The sequence below is a fragment of the Petromyzon marinus genome, chromosome 33, assembly GCF_048934315.1.
Source record: "Petromyzon marinus isolate PM22_M1 ecotype Great Lakes invasive population chromosome 33, UKy_Petmar_22M1.pri1.0, whole genome shotgun sequence".
NCBI lineage: Eukaryota > Metazoa > Chordata > Hyperoartia > Petromyzontiformes > Petromyzontidae > Petromyzon > Petromyzon marinus.
This window is the reverse complement of record NC_133699.1, coordinates 2,192,119-2,199,011: the sequence shown is the minus strand read 5'-3', so window position 1 is coordinate 2,199,011 and position 6,893 is coordinate 2,192,119.

The following is a 6,893-nucleotide window of genomic DNA, read 5'->3' as shown; positions in this document are numbered from 1 at the left end:
GGAGTGATAGCTTTGCGGATTGTGTAGTCGGAGTAACCATTAGCCTTAAGAGCTTGGTGTACGTGCTTGAGTTCACTGGTTATGTGTTCCTGGTCGGATATGCATTGGGCTGTATGGTGCAGAGTCTTGATGAGGGAATTCTTTTGGGATGGATGGTGGTGGGAATCCGTTTTCTGGTAAGCATCCGTATGGGTAGCTTTCCTGTAGACAGAATGGCTCATTGAACCATCAGGTCTCTTTTTTATTAGGACATCCAAAAAAGGTAGCTTGCCATCTTTTTCGACTTCCATGGTAAACCTGATGGCTGGGTGTATGGAATTGATGTGGTCGAGTAATTGGTCTAGAGTAGGCCGGCCATGTGGCCAGATGACAAAAGTGTCATCTACGTACCTCTTCCATAAGGTTGGGCGCAGAGTGGCAGTCTGGATGGCGTCAGTCTCAAATTTCTCCATGAAAATGTTCGCTACAACAGGAGCCATCACCCCAACCGTGAGGAAGGAGCCATCTGATGATGCAATCAAAACCATCACCTTACCATACATAGCAGGGGTCATCAACATTTTTTAAAAAATCATGAACAAACACAATATCCAGGTTCGATTGAACATAGTGCATAAAATTCGTAATTTGATCGCATCTGTTAAGGACAAGATCCCTGACATGCAATATCCCGGCGTCTACAAACTAAGCTGTGTCTCTGGCAGCAGTTACATTGGGGAAACTAAGTGACATGTCTCGGACCGTGTTCGTGAACATTAGGAAGATTTGAAACACTGTAGGACCAATACCTCGGCCGTAGCTGATCATTATTTTAATGGGGTTGGCTCACACCAAATTGATTCCTCTAAGACAATGGTACTTTGCAAGCCCACTGGCTATCAACAAAGATTCGTTCATGAAGCCATCCATATATATAGACACAATTTCAAATGAGAGGATGGGTACAAACTCAGCAATAATTGGAAGGACGTCATCAACCACTTTAAGTCGTAACTAGTTGTGATGTTTCTTTCTTGTCAGCTTCCGTGTCTTTCTTAGAACTTCTCGTACCGCACCATGGTGCTATCCGACGACTTGGAACTTCTGGTACTGCACCATGGTGCTCTCTGGCCACAGGGTACTTATGCCCCGCCAACTTCGTTCTGATACCAGAACGCTTGTGCACACGCCCATTTTAAACCTTTAACAACAGCTTCCCTTCAGTGACTTTCCCACCTTTTTTCACCTAATGATGATCGCTTGTGTTGTTATCGAAACGTCGTAGTTTTTTATTTTTATTTACTTTTATTGTTTCTATCTACGTGACTTTACCGAAAGATGCAAAGAGTATCAGACTTGTAGTGTACTTGTGAGACGCCACACCCAGGGCGCTGGACTTTCCAAAATGCCCCTTCTAGCGATATCTGCCGCACGGCAGTCAAACCAAGTTTACTCGTTCTCAGGGTTGATTTTTTCGCACAGCTTCAGTGAAAACACCACGATTATATATTTTGTTCAGTCATTGGTGACCAGGCTGAGACTGTAAACTCACTCCACCTGAAAACCCAGTTGAATCACGGGCAGTGGCTATAACCCATATGCACGTCCAGGATCTTAGCGATGTCGGCTCATTGCTCTCACACCTTGAACCTCTCAGCTCCTCCGTTTGTGTATTTCTTAATTAAAAGCACATTGGTGTTGGTGGCCAATATATGAAGCTCTTATTTTAGTAATACCAGCCTCACACACCAGACTGCAGCAGAGCCCCAGGCACAGCTAACGATAACGATCACCACCCAACGCCATGCGCTTCGTAAAGATAATGATCAAAAACGTGTAAAGATAAACACAAATGCCGTACACATTGTAGTCTTGGCAAACCCTAATACGCCTTGTGTTTACTCGGAACGGGGTGTTAGAAGTGTTGCACATGAAACGCGGCAATTTTAGGAAGCATTTTATGAACCACATATGCAAGCATATGCCTGTAATGAAGAAAATAATACGCCGTACATCTGCGACAATGTGTACGCAATGAATAAGGACACTCAGTGGAAACAACTCTACAGATAGCTGGTCTGGCATGTAGATACACACGTGCGGGTTTGTTGGTATGAATTAATAAGGGGGGGGGGGGAAATAAGTAGCTCTTTGCGCACACAAAATGACATTTCTCGGGTTCAGTGACCTCAATCAGTTTTTCTACTCAGTAAATTCAGCTGCATTCTCTCTCTCTCTCTCTCTGCCCACTGTGCAAGCAGTGACATTTCGCAAGTATGAAATAATTTGGTTATGCACATCATCAAACGCGTGTTCTCTCCCCCTTTGTATTCGCGCATTGCTAAGCCTGGACCACGGAAGCAAGGGAGAGAGACCTCACCGAGGACATTTCAGTCCACAGATGGCACTCTTTAACAGAATACCAAGAATGGCATAAGCAAACGTCAAAATGTAAGCCGTTGCTAATTGTACGGCGATTTCAGGCACTGCGCTGTGAACCCGGTCACCTACGTTTGAATCCGGGCTATGGCTAACGTCTGTGCAGAATGGTATCTGAACTGGTATGAATGTACTTACTGTGTGTTGAACTTCTTTAGCACCTTACGTAGCCAACCGTGCTAATCGGAGGTGCGGTCCACTTTCAACCACGCACAGTAGCCGACCTGGTAATGTACAATTTGGTCAAACAACCTCTGAGACTGATAATGCATGTGTATTCCCTCATCCAGCAGTGGATTATCAAAGGATTACAATGATGCTTTATCATCACTGTGGAGGGCTGATTCACCCATGTTGATTTGATGCATATTTTTTTTCAACTCAGGATGAATTAGTTATTCGATAATGTTGTCACCTTGCGGTGAATGGTAGCGCCTCGATTGGATGCAGGGTTGTCGCGAACCCATTTCGTGCAACAAATACGGGTGAAAAATACTGATTGCACACACGCGCAGTTCTATGTTTGTTTTTGCGAGCTACGGAAAAGTGTTCGTTTATAAAGGGATGCATCATTCCACCCCTAATTCTCATTTTACTAAATACCATTCTATGCAATAGACACTGGCAAATGAAGCGAATGTGAAACACGCTGCCATGGGCTTCATAAACGATGCAGGCCTTTATCAATCCACTGCTGGATGAATGCCTCCCCATTCCGTGTTGCCTATGGTGTTTATTTATTTACCATACTTCACCCTGTAGGTCGGTGCAGGTTTGTGAAGAGGAGTCCCAGGACCGGTTCAAATATATCACTCGCAGTTGATGTTAGCCGTGGCAGCGATTCAAACTGATGACGCCCGGTTTATCACACAGTGGGCTAAGCTCTGCGCCACCGCTCCATACCATTGCTGTCACATCGCTAACGTGTCATCTACTACCCAATGATTCTGTGCAATGATCTAACTGGCCTGAGACTGCAGAAGGCAATTTTGATAATGGCATATATAATATAATGGGATATATAATGCGATATATATACATGTATACTATATTGCATGATGCCATTTAAACACAACGCATCTTAAATATGCCTATGTCTCATCGAGTCCGCTCTGTAATGGGACGTTACCATATGCTACAACAAGGTCCATACCATTAATGTAACGCTACATCTCGGCTGGGAACCGTAATTATGAAATATGTAGGCAATTAGACACCTATATGTATTTACACATACTCTCAAAGTCATATAGATGGATTGCATTGAATGGTATACATTGTACAGAGCTGCCAAGAAGGCACAAGGGGTTTCAGATAGACAGACAGATAGATATTAACAGGATGGGCGAGCGATACATGTGAAAATGCACGGCAAGGGCACATTACTTGCCGGTACAGGGGACCCAGCGTATCCTCATTAAAGGTCAGGCAACCTCTGATGTTGCATTAAGGTATCGGCTTCCGCATTTAAATCGGATTGATTTAATTTCCCTTTGTTTGCACGATCGCTTTAAAGCTTTTGTTGTAACAGAGAGAACAGAACGCTACAACGTGCACCACAAAGGAAGCCATTCATCTGTTTGATGATTACATTTGCAACTCCAAAGTCGAGTTTGGAACCTCTATCCACTCAGCTATCCATGCTGTCAATTCCCTCTGTCTCGGCTTAAGAGCTGCTCCTGTCCACTACCTAAAGCTGTCTCTGTCTATGGCGTCTCGAGGTGTGACGGCATCTTTCCGCTAAGTAAACCAAAGTCGCATCGTCGTCGTATCGTACAACAAACCAAGGCGGCAGAGGGAGGAGGGCACACGTGAGCGTACATTTCAGGCAGAGCACGTAAAGAGTGGACGAGGGACGGTGCAGCATAAGCCAGAAGCACACATGACCCTTGAACTTTGGACTTTTGCGCACATTGAATTGATGCGGCGATGGCTTATGCTGCCCCTAAAAAAAATCAATATATCGTATTTATGCTCAAAGAACGGATTATCTCAATTTGTTGGCCAAGGGTTCTGTCGGAACGCCACATTAACGGAAGATGAAGCGTGGAGAGATAACGCACACGGGAGAATGGCAGGGCAGCAGGGTTGGCTTTGGTGAGGCTTGGAAAGAGGCAGGGGCACCATGGCATTCGTTGTATTTGGTGACAACTTGTGGAGAGATGCTAACGATCTCGTCCTGGTATACAGGAGGGCGTGGGTTCGATCCCGAGCCTGACGCCTGAACATTTTGAGTTTGTGTGTTCTCCCCGTGGTCGTATGGCGTTTATTTCCGGGCCCTCTGCATTTTCCTTCCACATTTAGAATCAACGCGCGTTTAGAGTGCTTGTCTGCTATACAAATCCATGATAAGCCACTTCGTTGAGCTAAAGTTGTGGTCAGGTCACTTCTGAAAAAGAGGTATATAGCTCAGTGGGCCTTACCTGGTAAAATAAATAAAGTTTTAGTTTAGTTTGTTTGAGGCCAACTTTGAAAGGGTGCTTATAATGAATCAGTGAAATAGAGAAGCCGACAAGATATCGCTTTCACTGAGCTCTCTTTCCGCATCATATCTATTACAGCATTTTTACAAGGGCCCTTTTTTTTCCAGTATCAAAGTATGAAAAATAAGAATAGGGTTTACCCTTTCTGACAATAAAACAGCAGGTGTTAATACGTTCAAACGCCACGCGTAGTTGTGGATAACGTGCAAACAAACACGCTCTGATAATACTATATATGCATTGTCTTTGAAACTGATTGGCCTATAACAGAGACAGCCTTCTTCATGGCCTTGCCTCACCAGTGTTAGACCAGAAAACAACGCCAAAAGGCAAATAGTACAGTGGTTAATTAACATTGGTTAATGTAGACTTGATTCTTTGGTGTTTGAACATCTTAAGACCAGTTGTATTTCCAGAAAGGGTAAAACCTATATTTTTTATAGATTTTATTTTTACACAAACACATCGGCCCCATGGCTTTTGGGAGTGCATATTTTCAGCAGAATTGATTCAGTAAAATAAAATCTGACATACAGTTTTGACATATGGTGTCTCATTAGAAGAGTCAGGCTTGCTTCAATCAATGCTGGTGAACTGCCAGATGCTTCTCTTGAAGATAGGGTTCTAGTCCAGAATATTGGTATTTTGTGTTATACTCAGGAGATCAACTCAGGTACCTGGGTTAACTGCTCAATCTGTACATGGGAATGTCATTAACTGAACTGTCTACATGACAAATTACGAACCTTAACGCGTTTTTACCTGGGGTGCTTTCATAAAGAACGTTTTCAATTACCATGTTAAATAAATTAAATAAACTTTCCTCTCTTGAAACATTCACATAAAAATAGATTTCAATGAGGCTGATGCTTTTCTATATATATACAGTAAAGCATATTTAAACAGAACTCTGTACTGTCTGTAAATATAAAAAATATGTTTTAGTCTATCAGCCTATTGACTTTTCTCATCAATATTATCAAGCAGCACTTGTTTAAACATGAAAAATATAAACCGGTTTCAACCTTCCCGGTCTAATGAGCAATCAGGCTTGTTAAACAAATTCTGATGGATTGCCAGATGTTACTGACAAGAGCTCTCCATGTTACCTGTGGGGGCCATGAAATGCCTCTCTCACGCAGATGCCACATTTGAGCGCCCGCCACACAATAGCCCACTCTTCAGGAGACAGTTGTGGAATCTGTGATGGCTGCAAGGGGACCTGACAGCAGGCTTAACGTCCCTCCGCAAGCCATCGCGCTCAACGTGGCCATAGCATTCACGTGGCTCGCGCTGGGGGGTGACTACCACAGCACCTCGTTGATGACCCTTCATCCCCGAGGTGAACTTGCCACGATTGAGGCCACGCTGCCATCGCAATCTGACCGCCCCGAGGCTCGGAGAGACACCTTTGCCCCACGCCGCTCAAGGGGCAGGCCTTTGCGAGTCAATCAGATGTGGCGGCGACGGCGTCTCGCAGTTAATGTCCAAAAACCCAAAGGCGTCACGGCCGAGAGGAGCAACTCTCAGTCGCTCAACCTCATGCCCTGGAAATATGTCGTGGTCACTTGCGTTGCACAACACCAGTCGAAATGTATCAAACCCACATTCCCCATGCCAGGTGGAGTTACTTATTGGTGCGCACGCTGTACGTTGCGTTGGTTTGCTTATTTACAACAACAACAACAAGACGTTCTGCCTGTTTTCTCAGCTTCGTTTCCACTGCGCTGTCGGCGTCACACCACGGGACGAAGTGAAAGTGGCGTGTCACAGAGAGATGCATCGTCCCGCTCGGCGAACTGTCTGGAGACAAAATAACATCGCACAGCCGCTGTTGAGGTTCCCTTCAAGTGCGGCCTCCCTTTAAAACACGAGGGGGGGGGGGTGGAGGGGGTGCTGCATTTTTCCTTAAAGCCTTCTTACCGAGACATATTTGTTGCACGGAAATCATAGCGATGTATGTTTAATTGTCAAACTAATGGAATTGTGCAC